Genomic DNA, 25,531 nt, shown 5'->3' with positions numbered 1-25,531 from the left:
ATCTGGGAAATCAAGGTGATCTGCCTGCTAAGTTGAAGGGAGATGTAACTACACTGGGGACAGTGGTGTGGTTCAAGGTGGTGGCTGAAGAAACCTAACTTCCTACTCTTGCTTCCAACACCCTCTCTTAGTGATCATTACCACACAAAAATCAAAAGAAAAACACTAACTTTCTCATCTTTAGATCCACTGAAAACTTGGCCTCAACCAATCTTCTTTAGGATCTATGGACTGCAGATCTCTGATTTGCCAACAGGTTTGCTGGAAAACTCTTGATAAACTTATTGGAGTTCCATCTGGTGACTTCTCTTAGTGGTGGGGACAGCAAGTCAGTCACCACTAAACCAACCTGCCCCCACAATTAGGCAACAACTCTGTCAATCAGAGTATACTAACCTGAATTAGAAGGGAAAGATGGTGTATTCCAAAAGACACTGTTCTGGGACCTCAACTATTCATTGTCTAGATGAGACACCTGGGTAACATGACGCAGCTATATAGCTAAATTTGACAATACCAGAAAGTTCAATGGCTTACCAAGTAATGCAGATAATGGCATAAAATTATAGACACGTTGACAAATTATGTGGTCATCTCCAGAAGATCAGAGGATTATTTAAATTGTGATAAGTTAGGGATAATTGAGAGTCCAAACTTAGGGATCCAAGGACAAAGGTCGTTAAATTTTAATTGTCCAGTAGACAAATAACTTAAAAGGATAATGCTGTCAGTACAGCATATTTATAGAAATAGGAAGGAGAACTATTCAAAGTCTTGTTTAGGCCATACTTGATATACCAGGCACAATTCTGGGCAATGCATTTAGAAAGGCCATGGTTGGAATGCTATACAAACCTACCAGAATGTTCCAGGTCTCCAAGACATAGGTTATGCAAATACATTAAGTTAGCCCCTTTTTAAAATTTCCTTGACTGTACAGGGTTATGGATGATTTGATTGCGAATTTTAGGCATTTCAAAGGAATTGAAATTAGAGATAAACTTTCTCACTGATGGCAGCCTTAGAGAAAGGAATATAATCTTAAAATTAGGGCCAGGTTAGTTTGAAAAGAATTTAAGAAACATCTCTTCACACAAAGGATTATGGAAGTTTTAAAATTATGCCCACAAAGAGCATCACATCATAACTTAATTAATCATTTTAATCTCAAGCAATATTCTTTTCCTAAGGGCATGCAGTCTTGGCAGATGAATGGCAGTAAGATGCAGACAGTCACAAATGAACTGAGAAGTAGAATAGCCTTGAAAGGACTTTGATCTGCTACTGATCTATTTCTGCATGGAACATGTAATACAACATTCAACCACTTTGGGTCAGGCTAAGCTGAACATTTCCCAGTATACAATGTTTTTTTGAAAAGGCTATTATTATTATTGTAATGTTATTGCAGCAGACCAATAAGGCTACATTAGAAAAAATGCACATTTTAAATAAATGCTGCAAATTAAAATGATTAACACCTTACAGACTTACGTACCTGCAGTATAAAAGTCAAGTATTATAATATGCTTATGTAGTGGACATAAAAACACAATTAGGAAAGTCACTATTAAAATGAGTAACCATTTTAAAATATTTTAAAGACAACAAGTATGATCATGAAATACAAAGAATATTGAGAGACAAGACCTGATCTAACTCAACACTCGGGAATGCTTGAGATTTATTCAAGGCCTGTTCTGAGTGAAAATAAGTTCTGAATTCCATACTTTTCAACATTATATATGTTCAAAATTTTTATGAGAGTATTGCCAGCTATTTCTGATAGTTAATTGTGATTTGCATATGGTCTGATCAAAGTTCCTTCCACTCATAAAAGAAACAAAAATGAGAGGATGGAGATGTAAATTAATCTGCAAAAGTAAGTACAAGTTGTTCAATTAGCAGGGCATTAGGACATTGTGTCCACTATCTGGAAGTATGGTGAAGGCAGGTTTAATTGAGGCAATCAAGAGAAAATTGGATAGGTAGTTTAATTGAAATAATGTGCAAGGGTAGGGCAAAGAAACAGGAGATTGATATTAGGCATTAATGCAGACATGGCAGACCGAATGGTCTCCTACACCCTTACACATCTGATTCTGTGAAATGGTTTTCTTGAAACATGGAACTAACTTTGGGTGCAGACAGGCAATTGCACAAAATAGACGTATATCACAGACAGACGTACGACACCCTTCCCATCAAACATCATATAACTGCTCTTTCCAGTAGGAACCGCTCTGACTGAAATCACTGGGTAGGTGACCTACAACTTTTGAAAATGCGTTGCTGGTTAAAGCACAGCAGGTCAGGCAGCATCCAAGGAATAGGAAATTCGACGTTTCGGGCATAAGCCCTTCATCAGGCTTATGCCCAAAACGTCGAATTTCCTATTCCTTGGATGCTGCCTGACCTGCTGTGCTTTAACCAGCAACGCATTTTCAACTGTGATCTCCAGCATCTGCTGACCTCATTTTTTACCCGACTTTTTTGACCTACAACATTTGCTAACTTCATGCCAGAAAGGTCTAAAGACCACAAAAAATATTGCTTGAGGATACAACTAAAATATGATGCTATCAATCAAGTGTTCTTTCCATAAAATGCTGAAACCTTAGCCTACCTCACAGTGACTGGAAATCAAAGCTTGGGTCCCTATAATGCAGCGTGTTTTCTGGTGATGGATTTACCACTGAAACACTAAGGAAGAAGTTCTGAAAGTTTTTTTTAAGAAAAGCATTGAATGCCAATTTTGGTTTGAATTTGAACATGTCCAGGTGGAAATATGTTGCAATCTGTAACATATTAAAGAAACAATAAAATGCCACATCAAGAAGTCAACAGGAACCCACTGATTTCCCCACATAATGCACATAAGGCATTGTGTGGGAACCCCTCAAACCCAGGCTGCCATGAACACAAGTTAAAGCAACTAACTGCATCCTTCAGCCTTTAACTTCCAGTGCATGGTTTCTAGGATTCTCTGAAGTTGAAACAACCTAAGATTCACAGGTCCAAACCAATTGTGACATTGCAAAACCTTTAAATACTGAGATTTAACATGGCTCCTTTGCCGAGGTGAATGGCTGTGCTCACAGGGCCAGGTCTGTAAGTTTGCTTTCTTTTGAAGTTTCTCAACTTTAATCTGCAGCTTCCATCTGGTAGGCTTCAGATCAGCTTTACGTTTTTGAATTGGAAACATTTACAAGGTGTTGCTAACTATGCATTGCTCTTGAGGTATTCCACAAGCATTTCAAAGGAAGGCAAGTGAGAAGATTCTTTATATATCCATAAATATATTTGTCCATTTTGCATCCGGTGAGATAACAGATAAAAGAACAAATGCTGGTCTCAAAATTTAGCCAAGCAATGATGAAGGACTGACTGTTTAATGCGTGGGATTAAGATCGCATTTTATCCGTATTCTTTCAGACAAGAGAGGTTGTGGGTTTAGGTCATGGTCCAAGATAGCAGCATCGGCACAGTAGGTAACATTCAGGTTCCTGAGCCCACCTGCTCCAGTCGAGCACATTCTTCTCTTTCGCTCCTTTCTTGTCTTTTTCTCTTTCCTTCATCTTCTGATGTTGTGGGGAAGCCCTCGCAGTGCTTGACAGGTCGCCAGCAGTGGCAGTAGTGGTGCCCAGAGCTAAGACTTCTAGCTACAGTATGCCAATAGCTTTGACTCAGGGACTTGGTGAGTCTTCAGTTGCAGTGGTGGTAGTATCTGGTGTGAGGAGTTCTGTCTATGGTAGGCCTGAAGCAAAGACTCAATGGGTCATTGTCTGCAGTGGTAGTGGTGTCTGATGCGGGGACACTTGGCAACAGTAGGCCTGAAACGCGGGGGTTCCTTGAGGCCCGACACCTTGCATAAACCCTGGAGCTGTGTTTGAAGACCCCTCGTACTGAAGCTACACTATTTGTATAATTGCTTTTTAATTTTTTTTGTAACTAGTGATGGATTGTGGTGACAAAACACTTTTCACCACATCTTTCTAGATATATGTGACAATAAATAACTCACATGGTAGGAGGTACTGTTGAAAAAGCCTTGATAAGTTGTGTCAGTGCATCTTGTTGATGATACATAATGGAGCACCAATGAAGAAGGAAATGTATTTTTATGTAGTAGATGGAGTGTCAAACAGAATACATTGTACAATCATTACTTTGTGTTATCTAAGTTGCATTCATCCAGGAAATCTGTTATATTCTTGGTGCACACCATGCAGATTGTGGGCAAGCTTTGGGGAATTAGAAAGTGATTCACTTGCCACAGAATTCCCAGCTTCTTAGATCTTCTTGTTGTCACAGATGTTAAAGAGGTAAGCTCCTAACTAGTGATGACCACATGATGTTTTTGGTGGAGGATTCAGCATGATCATACCATTGAACACTGAGATGGCCATTCCCTGATACTCAGGTTGCACATTGGTGAAGGTACTTTCCATCATGTTACTAAGGATTAGGAATAGACTGCTGAGTCTGGTTTGGATTTATCAAGTTTTTCGTGAACAGGACACACCTGGGTAATTTTTCACATTGTTGAGTTAACATCAATGCTGTAGCTGCGCTGAACAGCTTTGTTCCTCTGTGGAACATTTATTTCTTTTTCAAATATGTGTTGGAAATTTAGCATGAAAAGATCAGACAGTGCAGTATTTCATAATAATAGCTAAAAATCACCCAGGGCCAGAGTTATTCATCATCAGTAGATGGCCTATATTATCTCCATTAGCTAACATCGCCCCCATAATGTGGTGATTTCAGATTCAAGTCCTTCTTCCTTGATCTTTTTTTAAAAAGTGCCATTTTACATTTGCTAATTGTCACTGGCAAAGAGCCTTGTCAAAGACATAGATTGCTATATATAACCTTAACATTACAGCTGAATACAGTGATAAGGTAAATGTATCTGTGCCCCAAGTGTGAAAACTTGTTTGTTAGCAGTGACCATTAAGGTTTAGAGCATGAAATCAGAAGGCCACATAGGATTTTCCATCCATTAATATTAAATACCACATTGTCAGATCATGACTCTGCCCTGAATTCCCAGAACATACTTGAGGAAGAAATAAATGTCCCACAAAGGAACAGAACTGTCTGCTACAAATACTATTTCTATTGCTCGCCTATAATTTGTTCATGCATTGAAAACATAACATGGGAACATGGCTCAGACTAAAAAAGTGGGAGGAAGAGGTTCCAACTTTTTTTGAGGAGGAAAAATGTTTGGAGCAGTCTCCTAGCTTTATCTGCAAAGGTAAGGTTCTTCAGATTTATATTTATTATTAAAACTTTGATGCAACAACAAAACAGTGAAATAGTAGTAAAATGCTGGATTTTTTTAAAAAGCCAATATTCAGTTGTTTCAACTATTCTTTTGTTTGCTTTACTTGTTTATGGGTAGTCCTACAGGAACAGTACAACATGAAAGCATAGCTCTCAGGATCACATACTGCAGGGCCAGTTACATCAATGTGGTCCGTATTTACTGCTACAGAGCACAAAAGCAAATGTGCACTGCAACGTGCAAACCCAAAGGTTACAGTGGGTCAACCAACATTACTCTCAAGGGTTTGCTTGTCTTAGAGGGGAGTATGGTACTGACACCAATTTAGGTTATTACCCAATAATAATGAAGTAATAACATTCAAAAATATTAAATCTACACTTCCAGATTGTTTTATATGCTTTATTAAGGAAGGTGATACAATTATAAAAGTTAAAATGGATCAGTTTCTGAGCATGAATATAAAATTGATGACTCAAAGAACAGATCGTAACTAGGAATCCTACATAGTTACATTAAAATTCCTGACTCCCCGAATCCTATTCACCATCTACAATGCACAAGTCAAGACTGTGATGGAATACTCCCCACTTGCCTGGATAAGTGCTCAACCAACTCAAAAGCTTGGGACACAATCCAGGGGGGAATAAAAGGAGCCTAATCAATTGGAACATCCACAAACTTCCTCTTCAACCAATAATGACACTCAACATCCTGCATGTATCCCATCTGCAAGATGCATTGCAGAACTTCACCAAGGCTAAGACAGAATCTTCTAAACTGAGCACTTCCATCTGGAAGGACAAGAACAACAGATATCTGGAAACACCCATCACCTAAAAGTTCCCCATCATGCCACTCACCATCCTAACTTAGAAATATATCGTTGTTCCTTCAGTGTTGCTGGGTCTAAATTCTGGAACTCTCTCCCTAACAGGATTTTTGAATGCACCTACACCAAATGGACTACAATGGTTCAAAAAAATGGCAGCTCACCACTATCTTCTCAAGGGCAACGAAGGATCAGTACAGGTCATTCTGATCTTATGCACATTTCATTAACGTGAATTCGTTAAAAAGCAATTGACGAATTAGGGAAACTGTTTCTGAAATTTTTAAATCTAAATGGTGTTACTATTCTGCAATTTTCTTATAACACGGAGTTGCACAAGAATTGAACAACCACATTACAGCAGAAATGAATGTACTAAATGTTGGCCCAGGCAGCAAGACCGATTTCCTTAGGTGAATGAATAGAACAATACTTTGCCCATTTCTGACTTAAGTCTTATTTCTGATCCATATATATTTTGCTTGTTCAATGGATTTTTTTTTTGTTTCCATAGTAATTGCAGTTCTGATCTGTGCTGCCAATCAGGTGAGTTTTTCTACATTTTGTGGCTAATATAGAGGATTGCCATCATATTTTATGGTATGAGTGCTAAGCTTTTGCACCCTCATGACATTATCAGAATGAGTGCTGCTTGAGGCATTCCTCTTTTCAGCTGGCTGTGTCAGTATTTATTGTTCATTCCTAGTTGCCCTTGAAAAGATGGTGGTGAACTAGCTTCTTGATCCATGATAATTCCATATACTGTTAGGTAGACTCTCAACGCTGTCAGGGAGCAAGTTCCAAGATTTTGACCCAGTGACTCAGAAATTTATATCATGCTTTCTTCAAACAGTATTACAAGGGATATCACATGGCTACTCAACTTTTTCATCAACAGTTCATCTGTAGATGATGGTAAGTAAATGATTGACACAAATTGTATTAAAGACATTTAAACTCAGGGCAGTATCAGTGACTATACGCACCAAGCTATCCCAACATCTACAGCAATCTCCCTCTACTGGAGACTGTAATTACCACTGACACAAAGGCATACACATACAGACACATATATATAGACACATACGCACAGAGACATATATATACACACATATAGATCAGGACATAGATCAGTTGGAGGCAAGGGCAGAAAAATAGCACATGGAGTTTAATCTGGAAAAACAAGAGATTATGTATTTTAGAAAGTCAATTCCAGGTGGAAACTATACAGTGAATAGCAGATCACTTTGTAGTACTGATATGCGGGGGATCTGGGAGTGTCAGTCCACAGATCACTGAAGGTGGTAGATAAGGTAGTAAAAATGGCCTATGGCATGCTTGATTTAATTGGAAAGGGCACTGAGTATAAGGATAGACAAGTCATGCTGCAGCTTTATCGAACTTTAGTTAGATCACATTTGGAATAATGCATACAGGGTTGTGATCATCACACTACCAGAAGGATGTGGATGGTTCAGAGAGGTACAGAAAAGAGTTACACAGATATTGCCTGGTATGGGGGATTTCAGCCATGAAGAAAGGTTGGATAGATTGTGTGTTTTCACTGGAACACAGGAGGTTGAGGGGTGACCTGATAAAGGTTCATAAGATTGTAAATGGTATGGATAGAGTGGAAAGTGAGGCTTTTTCAAAGGTTGAGGGGTGTTGTTTAAAACAAATATGCAAGGCAAGTTTTTCATACAAAGGATGGTGAATGCCTGGAACACACACTCAGAGGAAGGGGTAGAAGCAGACACAATAGCAGCTTTCAAGATGCACCCGGACGAATACATGAATAAGAAGGGAATAGAGGGATACAGATACTGTAAGTGAAGACAGTTTTAGTCTGGAAGGGAAAAATGTGTCAGTGCGGCTTGGAAAGCCAGAGGGCCTGTTCCTTTGCTGTACTGTTCTTTGTTGTTGACATTGTTGTATTTCCAAGTCAGGATGGTGAAGGGAACGTACAGGTGGTGGTATTCCCATGTATCTGCAGCCCTTGTCCTTCAGATGAAAATGATCATGGATTTGGAAGGCGCTGCCAAAGAAGCCTTAGTGTATTTCTGCAGTACATCTTCTGAACAATACGAACTGCTGCTACTGAGTATCAGTGATGGAGGGAGTAGTGCTTGTGCATGAAATTATCAATAAAGGTATGTTACCATGAGTACAGCTACGTTAGGCTTGACTGGTCTGAGGCAGCTCTTCCAATTCCACAAACAGCAAGCCCCAAGATGTTAATAACGATGACTGTGCAGGGTGACCTCTGATGTTTTACCCTTGTCTAGTTACATTTCTTTTTTGAGACTTTCCAGTGATGATTAAAACTGAGTAGATTGCTCAGCCATTTCAGAGGGAAATTAAGAGTCACCCACGTTGTAGAGAACCTAGAGTCACACGTAGGCTAAAACATTACACACATCATTACAAGATGCATAAGTCTGGTCAATCATGCATTGCCCTACATCAAAAACCTATATCCCAAAGTATCTATCCTCACAAAACAAATCACAATTATAGTTCTCAAATGTGAGTTCCCGCTGACCGTGCTACGTCTATGAGTCTTATTTTAAGTAGGTTTTCAGGCAATGTAGAAAATAAATTAGTTGTTCTGGTCTTTTATTGCAGGTTTCTGAATACTTCTTAATTTTATTCCAGCAATGAACTGTCTTTTCTGTTTCTTTGGATGAATCTTCTGGGTGCAAGAATAAATCATCTTAAAAACTGAAAAGCTTCACCAAATACAGATGGCTGAACATGAATGACTAACGAGTAAAGTTGTTGAAACTTAAATTTTAATACAGTTCAGTTTCTTTGATCCCTGATTACAGATGCTGATTTACACGCATTTCAGATTAGTTTATAGTCTCGATGAGATTCACAGGATTTTTGAACATTATTTGATAGTTTTAACATGTTATGATATTAAACATGTCATTCAGCTTTAACTTCTTGGATGTTCCCATCAAGGAACACCTTGTATAAGCGCTTAAATCACAACTGAAAAAATGTATGGGGTGAGGGCTTTATCGCAGATCATCCTTTAAGCTTCATTTAAACTATATACATACCAAATTAATCAGCTTCCACCCTGTACTGTAAAAGGGAGGAGATAATTTGAGGTAGCAGCAACATCTTCCTTGCTGATCTGTCAGAGTTCACAGTTTCTAAGGGCATTATTTCCATTTAAACCATTAACAAGAAAACGAAACAATAAGAAACTGCTTGCAGTCACTCCAGCCCAGTTTAGATCACAGCAAGACCTCTATGTCAGTTTGTTTGCATAGCCAGCATGCTGTGTGATTAATGAAGATGGAACATATCCTCTCTTCCCAATTCTTCTAAAACTGCAGCTGAGTAAACACCTTTCTGTTGATTCTGCACAGTCTGGCTCACATGAGAATCTGGCTTGCTTTCAGCTTAAAGGAAAGAAAATATGGGAAGAGTTCCTCTTTTTTCCCAACATGCTAAATCAAAATGGACTCTCATTTAAGTTGACAGTCTTGGGGAAAAAGAAATGGGAAGGATTTAGTTGAAAAGTTACAAAGCAGGTTCCAACCCAGTAACACTAATTTTAATGTGACTAGTGTTCGGTAAATTTTGAGGATCACAATGTGTCTTCCTTCCCAATTTTGCCTTACTGCCTCCACATGATGGGTAGGGGGTGGGTCACCTCTTGGTATATAAATGTCATTTTGTATTCATTTGGAAGCCCTGTTGGAAACTTTTAGAAATTCTGAGAGAGGTGGTTTCCAATGTCAAGCATAGATCACCAGAGGAAATCTTGGATAGCATTCTCCCAGAAGCTGTATTCCACTGTCCATGATCCACAGACTAATCATGGTTAGATAGATCTTGGGTGCAAGTTTAAAGAATTGAACTTTCATCATTTACATTATCCCAGCAAATGGAGATGGAAGTCATATGACAACTTAAGGACAAAAATGTGACCTGAGTAGACATCATCGTCAAATCAAGAGATAGTTGAAGTGCAGATTTGTTTGGCTCATTTGAAACTATAAAATTAAAATAAACTAATTATTTGAAATGATGGCTCCTTATTGAATGAACATAAACAGTTTTATTACAGTAACACTCAAGCACTTACTACCAGTGTTTTAATGTCACATTCATCCAATAATAATGGTCTCTGCTGCAGGTTATATTAAGGGTTGATAATGTCAAGTTTTGAATTCAGTTTCAGGTGAATTAGAATTTATTTAATTTCAATTTGTTTTATTCTGGTTTTGCGGTTTTACAAATAATGCCTTGACTTCCATTTCCTTACAAGATATGTCTGAAACTTGGACTCAGCTGAAAGGCTCTTAGAAACAAAAAAGACCTACAATTGTGAAGGAGTGAATCTTGGAGGTTGCAGCTATGCTGTGACAAAAATTGGTGGGCTTCGATTTTAACAAATTTTTCAGCTCTGATCTCCAGTATCTGCAGTCCTCACTTTCTCCTTTGATTTTAACAATACAAGTAAGCAGAGAGAGGCTGCCAAAAACAAAATTTGCTGTGTTTAACCAAAGAACTCAGTTCTGTACTTACAGAAAGAGAAGATGATAATTCTAGAGATTGGGTAGGGCTAAATAGTTCTGGAAAAGTCCAATGACGGATAATATGCCAATGGAGTGTCTATATCCATCTCACAGATCATAGCATGGGACTGACTTGAACTTGGAGCTCATGATAGTAGGATTATACCATTTACCTGAACTGTAGCCTGTGCAGCCAGACACAGAATAAAAAGGAACTGTCTTCTAGAATATGAGAATGTTTAAAAGCCTTTCAAAACTTCTGCAAAAAGGTGAAGCCAGGTTAAAAATGTGGATAGCATTTAAGGTGGCATGACATACTGTTTCGAACCATAATTTCAATTGTTCATTATACTGACTCAGTCATTATTGTTTTTTTCTTAAATTTGTAAAGATTAATTTGACATTTCAGTTTAATTGTACAGTCCTTTGTGACCTATCTTTTTATACTTGCTTCTCCTATATATTACTTTCTATACATGATTATGATCGAACAAGCCAGATCTTAACAAATATCTGACTTGTACAGTATGCTCAAGTTAGGAACTATAAGGGTCAAGCCACAAGTTTCAATGCAAGCTCTACGTAATACAGCAACAACACCCACATTTGAAGATAATAATTAACAACACTTTCAGCTGCACTATTTCCACCATTGATCACAGGAATAGAATTTTGGCATCATTGGGTGTTTTCACAAGTGATTCAGAGAATGTGAAATTCTCACTCACAGGTGAAGTTTAGCCACAGGTATACAAACAGGCAAGAGCTGGTAGCAGTACTGTTAGAAGTGAATGAGTTTCAAGATGGTCACAGTCTAACAGTGCAATAGACAGTTCTTTTATCACTTGTGAAATTTTAAATTAAACAGCTCCATAAAACACAGCAACAATAGTGCCAGAAGGGAGCGAGTTATTTATCTTATTTACCAACATACTTTGTAACAAGTATAATGTGGGAGAACCACAAGAAAACGAATGTGCTGCAAGGCACCTTCCCAGTAACTGGCAACAATAATTACTAAGGCCGGCCAGCAATTTAAACACTGCAAACATGTCTTTTTAACACTGAATTCATCCAGCAGTTTATCTGGATTTTGAAACACTTCAACATTTCTGTTGCAGCGAGACTCGGACAGTTTAGCAAAAAATGGACTTGTACGTTTTCCGATTTAGGGGAGAAACATGATTTAATCTCTCCACAAAGTATTTGTCTCTCAGCTCTTTGCAAAGCAACTGGGCACAATATTCAGAACTACAGTTCAAAATCATTGAAGGATGCAAACAAAATTGTACAAATTGTCAATATTAACATAAAACTGGCTTGGTTGGCAGATATAAAGTTAAGATAAATGATAATGAAGTGAGGAGAAAATATGGAATTTGATGATGACCTAATTATCAGAAAGAGGTCACTGGCTTTTAACATGTTTATGTTCTGCTGAAGGAATGTGTGCTATGTATTTACGTCAAACCTTGTAACTCAACAATAATAGACTGAAATGTCACAGTAACATTTTGAAAAGCTGTTTAAAATAGATACAGTGATTCAGATGTGATAAATTGGACTTTTTAATCAGCTGAATTTGTAATTGTCATGGAATTGTGCGATGTAAATATCTTACTGCTGATTGGCTGACATTGAAGTAACAAACAGTGAGTACATCTTCATTGAAGCCATTTTCCAAGAGGACATAAGCATGTCTTAACGAGTTAATTGATCTAACTAATTTTGAAAACATGACACAGTTGTAATGTTTGACAGTAGTCAAAAATTAGAGACTGGATAGTGTCAAAGACTTTGAATGTATAGCTTCTTTGTGCGGCCAGTGTATAAAACAACTTGCCTCCCAGCAAGCTTGGGGAAGAGGTCAACTAATCAACAATCAGAAGTTGAGGCAGAATGAGCTGATCATCTCTTTTAGCCTGAAAACATGAAAGCGGTCAATTGTTATTGTAAGCATTGTAAGATTCTTGCAATATCTTTGAAGGGGACTTTGCTTTAATAGAAGCAATTGGTACTTTCTGTTGCTAGAACTGCCTTGGGTTCCTTATGTCCAGAGTATACACAATGGACGAGAAAAAAAGTGACAATAAAAACTTATATCACAGGGCAGAATGAGGTTATCTGTTCAATGAAATGCCTTATTACACAGTGGCAATCAAAATTTGCTGTGGGCAAGTATTTGATATAGAAGGGAAGGTGATATCAAATTCTTCAAACTAATGGGCAGCATCAAATGTACAAATAACCAGGAACAAAATCAGAAATTGCTGTTCACCTTACATTTTAAATTTCATGTTGATCTCAGTCTTTGTGCTCTTTCTTTGCAGCCATAACGCTGCATTCTTCTGCTCCTTCTGATTCTCCCTATTTCTCAACCATGCTTTACATAGAACATAGAAAAATACAGCGCAGTACAGGCCCTTCGGCCCTCAATGTTGCGCCGACCAAAGCCTACCAAAGCCTACCTAACCTACACTAGCCCAATAACCTCCATATGCTTATCCAATGCCCGCTTAAATGACCATAAAGAGGGAGAGGCCACCACTGCTACTGGCAGGGCATTCCATGAACTCACAACCCGCTGAGTAAAGAATCTACCCCTAACATCTGTCCTATACCTACCACCCCTTAATTTAAAGCTGTGTCCCCTAGTAACAGCTGACTCCATTAGCGGAAAAAGGTTCTCACTGTCAACCCTATCTAAACCCCTAATCATCTTGTACACCTCTATCAAATCTCCCCTAAACCTTCTTCTCTCCAATGAGAACAGCCCCAAGTGCCTCAGCCTTTCCTCATACGATCTTCCTACCATGCCAGGCAACATCCTGGTAAACTTCCTCTGCACTCGTTCCAATGCCTCCACGTCCTTTCTATAGTATGGCGACCAAAACTGCACACAATACTTTAGATGAGGCCGCACCAGAGTCTTATACAACTGCAACATGACCTCAGGACTCCGGAACTCAATTCCTCTACCAATAAAGCCCAGTACACCATATGCCTTCTTCACAGCACTATTTATCTGGGTGGCAACTTTCAAAGATCTGTGTACATGGACACCAAGATCCCTCTGCTCATCCACACTACCAAGTAGCCTACCATTAGCCCAGTAATCCATCTTCTTGTTACTCCTACCAAAGTGAATGACTTCACACTTAGCTACATTGAACTCCATTTGCCACCTTTCTGCCCAGCTCTGCAACTTATCTATATCCCGCTGTAACCTGCCACATCCTTCTTCGCTGTCCACAACTCCACTGACTTTCGTGTCATCCGCAAACTTGCTCACCCAGCTTTCAAGCCCCTCCTCTAGGTCATTTATAAAAATGACAAACAGCAATGGTCCCAAAACAGATCCTTGTGGAACACCACTGGTAACTGCACTCCAAGATGAACCTAGTCCATCAACTACTACCCTCTGTCTCCTTCCAGTCAGCCAATTCCTAATCCAAACCTCTAATGCACCCTCAATGCCATACCTCCGTAGTTTTTGCATTAGCCTACCATGGGGAACCTTATCGAACGCCTTGCTAAAATCCATATACACCACATCTACTGCTTTACCCTCGTCCACTTCCTTGGTCACCTTCTCAAAGAACTCAATAAGGTTTGTGAGGCATGACCTGCCCTTCACAAAACCATGCTGACAATCCTTGATCACATTATTCCTATCCAGATGTTCATAAATCCTATCCCTTACAATTCTCTCTAAGACTTTGCCCACAACAGAAGTGAGACTCACTGGCCTATAGTTACTCGGGCTGTCCCTACTCCCCTTCTTGAACAAGGGGACCACATTCGCTATCCTCCAGTCTTCTGGCACTATTCCCGTAGACAATGACGACATAAAAATCAAGGCCAATGGCTCTGCTATCTCCTCCTTAGCTTCCCAGAGGATCCTAGGATAAATGCCATCAGGCCCAGGGGACTTATCTATTTTCATCCTTTCCAGTATTCCCCAGACCTCTTCCCTACGTACCTCAAGGTCATCCATTCTAATCACTTGTGACTCAATATTCACATCAGCAACAGTGTCCTGTTCCTGAGTGAATACTGACAAAAAGCTTTATGCTACTACTGATTGTCTTTCCAGTTCTAATGCATCTTGATTCTTCTCTCTAATTTTCATTTGGTGTCCATCCCCTTGCCAATTCAATTTAAACACTCTCTCAATACAAGTTAATCTATCTCAGAGAAAATTGGTTCCAGCTTGATTGAGGTGCAACCATCCACTTTGATCAGACTCCTCCTGCCTCTGTACTGATCTCACTGTCCTGGAGTGAACTGGAAAGACAACTAGTAGTACCATAAAGCATGGCTGAGAAACAGGGAGAATCAGAAGGGGCAGAAGAATGCAGCATTATATTTGTGTTCTTATACATGTATGTTCCTGTACTGTCCATAATCAGGAAGGATGGCTGAGGTGCAGGCACAGTCCCCTGTATTGCTTTAGCTTATTGTTGGACTAATAAAGACCTGGCTTAAAGGAGGAGAATTTGTTAACTTAATATTCCTAGCTACAAGTTATTAATTTCCTGTGATGTAATGAAGTAAGCCTGTGTAATGCTACCACAGGTAGTGCTAGGTGAATGAAATTCTCATTGGAATTGAATTAGTCATAATTACGGAAAAAGAGAAGAGCTAAAATGCTATTACATGATACAGCACAAATGAATGAGAAGACAACAAAGGAATTGATTGGAAATAAATCAGAAAGATTTAAGAATTACAGAATAGGGTTAATAGAGGATTTCATCACTACTAGCATATTCTAGAATAGTGACAGTCAAAGGAACTCTCAATATTTCTGAGAACACTGTCTTGATCAAATGGTGATTCCATAAGAAAGCAGTGCTGGTGGAATGAGGTGGATAAGTGCAAATGTTTCAGTGGGAGGCTCTTGGAGAACAGTGAGCACAATTTCAAATAATTGTTCAAAGGACATGTTAAAGTCAGGAACAAAAGTAATCAACTAGAGGGGAATTGAAAATAAATCTGGTCCAGGTTGTAATCCAAAGTTGGGAAGTGAAATAATGGTAAGCCTTCAAAGTCAGGTTGATCCAGGTTTAGAATTCCTGAGGAGAAGGGATAAGCATCTAAAAGGAGAGCTCCTTTAAGGACTAAAATCATAAATGTAAAAATCAGATAATGTTACTAGTGATACTGTCAAGTTAACAATATCTTTAAAAACACAGCCCTCAATAAAGAAAATACAGAGAATAAAAAGGGATTAAGAGGAGCAAACAAATTATATAAAACAGAGAATGATAGACCAGATAATAAAGCTTTTATAAATGCAAACATAGTCAAGGAAAGTCAAAGGAAAGGTGGAGTTGTTTAAGGATGAGAAGAAAACTTTTGTGAAGAGGCAAAACCAGGGACAATTTGATTTTATGGGAATCCGTTAGTTGCCTGCATGGAGTAACTGTCTCTTAAAGGTAAATGCTTTACCTCCAAGCATTGTTGGCCAGAGGGCTGACATCTCTTCAGTCCCAGCAATGGCACTGTTCACATGGAAGAATGCTGCAGCTCTGCCCAGCTTGGAGACTGCATCATGGACCCTAGGTAATAGGAGTTTGGGTTGCCAGGGCAAATCAGTCAAACCTTGGTAAGAATGAGAAAGATGTGGTTCGTGAGATTGGCAAAGTGTTTTTGGAAGACTAGCCCTCACCACCCAAGGGCTCTTCTTTGGGCTACATGGATCCCAATCAGAAGGACTCCACTATCTCAAAGCACATCAGGTGACTCCAAGGTTTTACTGGACTTCAATATGGCAGATTGTGCTTCTCCACCGCTGGTGGAGTTCAAGGGTTGGTGGAAAAATGCCCTTATGTGATCATTAACTGCCTTCTGGTATCAAGACTGTTCCCACATTGTCTGCTACTGGGAGAATTGTATTTTTTTTAGAAGCTTATTCATGCAATATCTATTACTACATCATGCTACATCATCTCTAACTGTCCTCAATAAGGCAGCATTGAGCTGCCTTCTTGAATTGCTCCAGTTCTTGGTATGAAGGAACACAAACAGTGATTTTAGGAAGGATGTTTCAGAAGTTTGATCTAGTAGCACTGAATGCATAGTGATGCAGCTTCAAGGCAGGACGGTCTCTGGTTTATAGGGGAATGTTGAGATATTGATATTTCCTTGCATTTGCTGCTCCTGTCCATCTAGGTGGTAAAAGTCATTGGTTTGGAAGATGCAGTGTAAGATCACAGATGAATTGCTAGTGCATCTTGTAGGTAGCACACAATAGAATGAATTTTGAAAGTGGTGGATGAAATGTTCATCAAGTGATCTCTTTTGCCTGGATGGTATCAAACTTCCTGAGTGTGGTTAGGGCTGCACTCCTCCAGGCAAATGGAAATAATGCCATCTAACCTGTAGTTGATGGACAAACATTGGGGATATGGGGAGAGTTATTTGCCATAGAATTTCTAACCTCTGATCTGTTCTTGTACTGAGTATTTTTGTGACTTGCCCAATTCAGTTTCTTGTCAACAGTAATCTTTAACAACATTATCACCACTGAATTCACCAACAATAATGACTGAATGTCAAAGGGCAATTGTTAGGCTCTCACTGGCGATGGTCATTGCCCAGCCCTCTGTGGGTGGTGAAAGGTACTTGCCACTATCAGCCCTAACTTGGATGATGTCCAGTTCTTGTTGCATAAGGGCACTGACCTTATAAATCAAAATAAAGTCAATGGTGATGATGGTGATGGTGATGGTGGTGGTGATGATGATGGTGGTGGCGGTGATGACAACGACGACGACGATGCTGATGATTGGACTTTAGACACTACACTGAGAAACTCCTACAGTGTTATCTTGGGTTGAGATTATTGAATTATCTTCCTCTGTGCTCTGCATGATACCAATCTGCAGAGAACTTTTCTCCAAATTCCTATTGTCTCTGGTTTTATCAGGGGTTCGAGAAACTTATCTTCTCTTCCATAATCTAAACTTTATATTTTAATAAAACTGATCAATAACATACTTTTGATATTCTATATAATACAGTCAACCTATATTTCTATATCTGTAGGATTGTGCAAAAATCCCGTCATCTTAAATACTGGACAAGACACTACACTTTTCAAAACTTCTCAAAATAAATGGAATACCTATGCTGAGTGCTGGGAAAGATACACAAACACACAGATGGCTGCCTGAAACCATGTTTAGCCTGGCATGGCAATGTACACCTCTACTCCAAGAGAGCAATCAACCAAACCTAACACTCTGGACTGAAACAAATTTTTACACCTTGGGCTACCCAGCACAAATAGTATGGGGCCTGTACAGAGACCGAACACTTAACTTGAATTAAAATTCATTTATCCATTCTCTTAACTTTCAGGAAGCCAATTGACTTCAGAAGGAAAATCAGAAACCCAATTGGACGACACAGATTTGAGGGGAGAGAACGGAGCACATATTCTGTATAACTACCAGCCCCAATCTCAACTGGGGGAGAGCCTTTTCTTCCCTAACAGCGTCCCCATAGTCTTTCAGCACCAATGAGCAGCTTCGGACAACAGAGGCTGAACAGAGAAGCTGAATCGTGAAGCCAAACCAAGGGCCACATTGCAACAAAGGACATCTGAGACAGTGGCAGCCAACCAAGCGCTATTCGAACAAGAGTTTCCAGACATGCGCTGGTTCCCAACCAAGAGAATCTCAACAGCAAGTTGGACTTCAAAATCGTGTTTTCCTCAGTAGTGATCTTAAACTCCCTCGGTCCCAAGATTTCTGACCCAGCTAGCAGGGAAGCAAAGGTGAGTGATGACAGTGCATGGGACCCCAAGACTAGGATGCCTGATTAAAATGTCTGATAAAAACTGATGTCTCAATTCCAACAGTCTTTAATCGGTCCTTAATTTAATGGTGTATTTAATTACTGTCCATATAAATGATAGTGCTAATTTTACTGTTTAGTGCGTTTACCGGTATTTCTTGCATTATACTTACCTTTTTGTAATTAAATGAACACAGATGTTTTTGCCCTGAAACACCTGCAATCATCATTTCACATTCCCTAAATAAGAACCAGGGATCTGGGAGCGATTCAAACCACCTACAGACCAGCAAATTATTGATTGCAAACCAGAACACTTTTTTTAAAACAAATAACAGCATGGTTAATCACAAAGTGACTTAAACAAAAAAAAATTCATTACATCATCAGGCATCATTCTTTGAGATTGTCCAATAATTGATTGGAGCAAGCACTTTTTTTCTGTGAAACAATCTGACTGATGATTAGCAACAACCCATTTCCTTTTGGAAATCTGTTCTCTTTCTAACATTTTCTTCATTATGGTCAACCCTCAACTATTTTTCAGCAACACCATGTGTCAAATCTATGTTGTTCCAAAGTGACTGGTAATCCACATAACATTCTATGGGAACTATTTTCTTGGATTGCAGTTGTATATCATTTCTTTTAGAAAATTGGAAAATGCACATATTTATGTAAAGCTTTTAAAAAAGTACAATGTTACAGCACTTATATGATTTACAATTTACATCCTCAGCCATGTTTGGCTATCTATATATATATATATATTTGAAAGTAGAGTTTTGGCTCAAAATATAACCTGATTTTTCTCTGCACAAAATTTGCTAAATTTGTCCATCATATCTAATTTTCATTGTAGATAAATTTTGGTTAAACAAGGGAAGAAAAGGGATAGATTGAAATGTGAAATTCAAATAAGAAAAAACCCATGATCTAATTGAATCTCAGAGCAGGGCTGAGAGGTCAAATGGCCTAATGTGCATATTCATAACCTGAGAAATCCTGCATATTCAAATCATTATCCAGAATATTGGCATGTGAAGGAGAACCGAAAAAATGAGCTTCATAACTTCTTTGTCATCCATGGCCTTAAACAGGTAAGTGTATTTTTCTGGATTTAATTCTTTTAAATGTTTATTTGCTTTCAAGGCTTCCTCAACTACACTATTCAATTCCAATATCTCATAACCAGCACTGAGTCTACTCTGGCTGCACAACTGGTTTAACTACACAAACATGCTTCCAAACTGAAGATTTCTCCCCAAATGCAAAATTTTAAGAGAAACTGGCCCAATTCAATTAGCAGAGTCCCACTTCCTAATTAAGGCTATTCATCCAAAATCATGCCTGACCTATTGTGCTTAATGTCCAACCGTATATACTTAAAAGGCTCTGAAATTGGACTTCCAATTTTAAACTTCCTTTTTACTTCACACAACACACAGATTCCTGACCGAATATCATTGATGTGTATCACAAAGACGTACAGCTGTAAACTGAATGCAACATATGTACAAGTCAGAAAAAGACCATGCCCTTGCTCCATTATTCAGCTCAGAAAATCATGTTTAATTTCCATAGCTTCTTTCTATGTCACTTGCTTCTTTTGGTTCATTCAAGTATACTTAGCTTTGAAACTTTTCACCCTGGAAAAAATTGAGGTGATCTTCAAGATCACTTTTTCTGCAGTAAGGGAAACTACTCCAATATGATGATTGCAATTTTCTCCTTAAAACTCCATACCATTAGTTTGGCTTCAGTCTTGTAAGTCCCATCATGGAGCATTTTATTTTTTAAAAACAGGCTTATCTATTTGCAGAGGAACCTCGATTACCTGGCATTCAATTGTCCGAATTTCAGATTATCCAGCAAGAATTGCAAAGTCCTAATGCTTGGCCACACAGGTTGAGAGTTGTAAAGAAAGTATACAGTGTTTTAGCTTTTATTACCAGGGGGATCGAGTTCCGGAACCATGAGGTTATGCTACAGCTGTACAAAACTCTGGTGTGGCCGCACTTGGAGTATTGTGTACAGTTCTGGTCACCGCATTATAAGAAGGATGTGGAAGCTTTGGAAAGGGCGCAGAGAAGATTTACTAGGATGTTGCCTGGTATGGAGGGGAGATCTTATGAGGAAATGCTGAGGGACTTGAAGCTGTTTTCATTGGAGAGAAGAAGGTTGAGAGGTGACTTAAAAGAGACATATAAGATAATTAGAGGATTAGATAGATTCAGGATCAGTTCCTGTGGATTGGAGGGTGGCTAATGTTGTACCACTTTTTAAGAAAGGTGGGAGAGAGAAAACAGGAAATTATAGACCAGTTAGTCTGACCTCAGTGGTGGGAAAGATGCTGGAGACTAATATAAAGGATGAAATTACGACACATCTGGATAGTAGTAACAGGATAGGTCAGAGTCAGCATGGATTTATGAAGGGGAAATCTTGCTTGACTAATCTTCTGGAATTTTTTAAGGATGTAACTCTGAAGGTGGACGAGGGAGATCCAGTAGATGTAGTGTATCTGGATTTTCAGAAAGCTTTTGATAAAGTCCCACATAGGAGCTTAGTGGGGGCAAAGTACTAACTTGGATTGAAAGTTGGTTGGCTGATAGGAAACAAAGAGTAGTGATAAACGGCTCCAATTCAGAATGGCAGGCAGTGACCAGTGGGGTACTGCAGGGATCAGTACTGGGACCGCAGCTTTTTACAATATATGTTAATGATATAGAAGATGGTATTAGCAATAACATTAGCAAATTTGCTGATGATACTAAGCTGGGTAGCAGGGTGAAATGTGATGAGGATGTTAGGAGATTACAGGGTGACCTGGACAAGTTAGGTGAATGGTCAGATGCATGGCAGATGCAGCTTAATGTGGATAAATGTATGGTTATCTACTTTGGTGTCAAGAACAGGAAGGCAAATTACTACCTAAATGGAATCAATTTAGGTAAAAGGGGCAGTACAGAGAGATCTGGGTGTTCTTGTACACCAGTCAATGAAGGTAAGCATGCAGGAACAGCAGGTAGTGAAGAAGGCTAATAGCATGCTGGCCTTCATAACAAGAGGGATTGAGTATAGAAGCAAAGAGGTTCTTCTTCAGCTGTACAGGGCCCTGGTGAGACCATATCTGGAATACTGTGTGCAGTTCTGGTCTCCAAATTTGAGGAAAGACATTCTGGCTATTGAGGGAGTGCAGCATAGGTTCACGAGGTCAATTCCTGGAATGGCAGGATTACTTTACACTGAAAGACTGGAGCGACTGGGGCTTGTATACCCTTGAGTTTAGAAGACTGAGAGGGGATCTGATTGAGACATATAAGATTATTAAAGGATTGGACACTCTGGAGGCAGGAAACATGTTTCCACTGATGGGTGAGTGCCGAACCAGAGGACACAGCTTAAAAATATGGGGTAGACCATTTAGGACAGAGATGAGGAGAAACTTCTTCACCCAGAGTGTGGTGGCTGTGTGGAATGCTCTGCCCCAGTGGGCAGTGGAGGCCCAGTCTCTGGATTCATTTAAGAAAGAGTTGGATAGAGCTCTCAAAGATAGTGGAATCAAGGGTTATGGAGATAAGGCAGGAACAGGATACTGATTAAGGATGATCAGCCGTGATCATATTGAATGGTGGCGCAGGCTTGAAGGGCAGAATGGCCTACTCCTACACCTATTGTCTATTGATAGGGTGGACAGGGAGAGCCTTTTTCCAAGTATGGTGACAGCGAGCACGAGGAGCATAGCTTTAAATTGAGGAGTGATAGATATAGGACAGATGTCAGAGTAGTTTCTTTACTCAGAGAGTAGTAAGGGTATGGAATGCTTTGCCTGCAATGGTAGTAGATTCGCCAACTTTAAGTACATTTAAGTCATCATTGGACAAACATATGAATGTACATGAAATAGAGTAGGTTAGATGGGCTTCAGATTGGTATGACTGGTCAGCGCAACATCGAGGGCTGAAGGGCTTGTACTGCGCTGTAATATTCTATGTTCTATAAACTATGTTATCCAGCATTCAATTAATCCGAATGAGATATGCCCACCCATGCCCTTCAGATAATCAAGATTTCTCTCTATATGGTAAGACTGGCTGTCCCTTCTCTGCTACCTGAATATATAAGCCAAGTTATTTACAGCTCTTCAGCTATTGTTGTTTGGCATTCTTTATCAACTTATGTTCAAGAGATTTCAGGAACTACAAACAAATTAGCGATAAGGGCTTCTACTTCTGAAGCATTTCCAGTCTGCTCCTATCAAAGTATGACAACTACTTGCCCTCTTATTTTGTTCTGGATTGCTACTACAACAAGCTCTCTCTCCAATATGATCAGAATTCCTTTCTTACATTCTCATCTCTTCTTACGGCTCTGTTCATTTGTTAGTCTCTATTCTGATCTCACACTGCATTTTCTGGCATTCCACACCTTTACCTCATTTTGCCAATCCATAAATCTTACCTCATATCCCTTTTTCTTACACAATTAGCCAAACATTTGAATCTATCCTTTATCTTCCCTGCTCTCTCTATAATGGTGCCAATCCTCCATTCACTGACCCCTTCTGGCTTTTCTTTCCTCCTTGTATCATTTTATCCACATTCAGTCAGTGTTTCATCTGTCATAATCTCATTGTCATAGTTGTCCAATATATGTGTAACCCAAATACATAGTGCTTCAACTAAATGAAGTGTTGAGGCTCTCCAACTGTGTGATCATCTGCCAGTTAAGCTTAAGACGTGCATTCTAACAGATTAGTTGCCATGCTGTAAGATGTCTTGACTACTACTCCAACATACTGGAAACCATTTTAATTGTAATTCCGAAATGTTTTTACTTTAATGAAGGGATGATAGAGAAAAATCAGATGTAGATTTAATGGCTACCTAGATACCAAGAACCATAGAATTTCATATCTATGGATGCAAAGAGAAATTCAAACAACTGCCCTTCAAAAGAAGCCAGCCAAAACAGATTGGACAGTGATCTCTTATGACTACAAATGTAACAAAGGGCTAACAAACTCTTACTCACAAGTAAGTGACCACCTGTGGTTTATGTCCCAAATTGCAGCCATATTTTGTGATTTCCCATTGAATAATATATAAGGAAGGGGTTAAAAGGCCAGTTTAAACTCTACTGGAGTGTACTAGTGGAACTGAACATTCTTGTGCACGCTAGCCTGGGTTCAACTCTTGGCATAATATGAAAGGCATATTCAAAGAATGATTCCCCCATCACCCCTACATTACAGGCAAAGACTCTGTCACTCTGTGTTTAATTAGCCTGACAAGAGGAAAAGGGACAACAAAAGGGCTCTTCCCCCATGCTAAATCCAACCACTGTTGAAAAAAATCAGAATTATATAATCTCAACCAATATGCAGTAAAGATCTTGAAACCCCCATATTCAACGAGCTGCTCTTTGCAAACAATTCAGAATCTGCATGGTCTAACATTTGCTTTTGAAAGATTCTCTTTTTTAGACTCGCTTTTTGTTTACATTAGTATTTACTAACAAGTAATTAATTTTGTTAATAGAAGAAACCCAGGTTAAACTGACTCCTTTAAAACATCAGTTCATTTAGGTCTGAGAAAACGTAATCCACAAGAGAAGGCATCCTTTTTAAATTTACCTAACTGTAACCAAGAGGATGGATGAATCAAGTAGAAGTATTAACATTCTCACTCTAGTAATAATTCTCATTTGGTTTTGAAGCTTTTAGCCTGTATCTGGGTGGGATCACATAACACTGCTATTGAACCCTCTATTGTATGCAGTACAGCTGAATGTCCTTTTTGTGTCATGGCTGCCACTGGTAATAAAAGTTATCCCAGGATTATTTATTTATTTATTTATGGCTCCCGAAATTTGTTCCAGAAAAAAAATGCTTTTGGAAGTCTAACTACAGTTAATAAGGAGTCTATGTTTTACACGTTAATATATCCAACAATTTAAATTTCAAATTCTGAGATGGGAACCTCCAAACAGATTTTAAAATTTCATTCCATACTCTTTTATGGATTAATTGTGTGACTTTCTAAATTTATCAATACTTGACCAAACATCAGATGAATTTAGGTCATATTTCCCATATATTTTGCCCATAAGTGATCATAAATTGTCCAAAGCTTCCCCAGTGTCCAAAGCTTGAGCCTCTAGCTTTGATAATTGTTTACATCTTATCCTGTTCCTCAGAGGAAGAATGAGTGACAAGGTTATACTTCTGTTTAATTTTGATTTGGTATGGACATAACCCATGTCCATGTATTTCCTTAAATTTTTCCACTAATCCTAAGATTCAACTTCACACATAATTAATGTGAAATCCTATTCTGACACTTCACACTTGTTTTCAATCAAACATTCTTCTCAAAAGCAGCAACATTAGGTCCTTCAGTCTGGAAAGAGGAGAAAACTTAGTTTTAAATCTTCAGTATTAGGAATCACCCTATTATCAAGATCAACCCATTCCCAAGGTAGTAAGCCAGGCTGGAAACAAAACATCCTGCTTTATGGTTAGAGTTTATTAACTAATCAGTCTAACATCATTTTCTACAATTTACTTGCTACATTTCCCCCTGTATATCTGACTAGACAATTAATCAATTAACTCCAACTACCTGTTTAACTACCTTCTTCATTAGCAATAGAGCTGCTATCAAAAGCATTTGCCAGTCGGACTAAATGGATAGTGGCAGCACAGATGCAAAATTGGCACAGATAGCAGCAAATTATATTTTGCAGCGATCAATAATAGAATCATTGCTCGAAATTGACTTGGGTCTACAGAATGGGTCTACAGAGTCTAGTTTCAATGTTTGCAGTTGATACAAAACTCAACTGAAATTATCAATACAGAATGTCATAAAATTCACAAGTCACCGACATTCTGTTGAAATGAGCAGACACATTGCTGATGAAATTGAAGTGAATTATGGAGTAGCGCATTTGATAGGAAACATAAGGAACATAAGTCTAAACTAAATGGCACCATCTTAAAAGTTGGTGCTGGGATTATATGTATACAAATTAAGTAGAGTACTCAGATTTATTCTG

General features: G+C 38.8%; 1 protein-coding gene across 2 annotated transcripts in view; it reads right to left on the bottom strand.

Moving 5' to 3' along the window:
• Positions 1-25,531, bottom strand: part of dgkb (diacylglycerol kinase, beta) — a 729,492-nt gene that overhangs the window by 591,159 nt on the left and 112,802 nt on the right. The gene's annotated exons all lie outside the window — the stretch shown is intronic.

The sequence above is a fragment of the Hemiscyllium ocellatum genome, chromosome 5 (genome assembly GCF_020745735.1).
Source record: "Hemiscyllium ocellatum isolate sHemOce1 chromosome 5, sHemOce1.pat.X.cur, whole genome shotgun sequence".
Taxonomy (NCBI): Eukaryota; Metazoa; Chordata; class Chondrichthyes; order Orectolobiformes; family Hemiscylliidae; genus Hemiscyllium; species Hemiscyllium ocellatum.
This window is presented reverse-complemented; position numbering and strand designations above follow the sequence as displayed.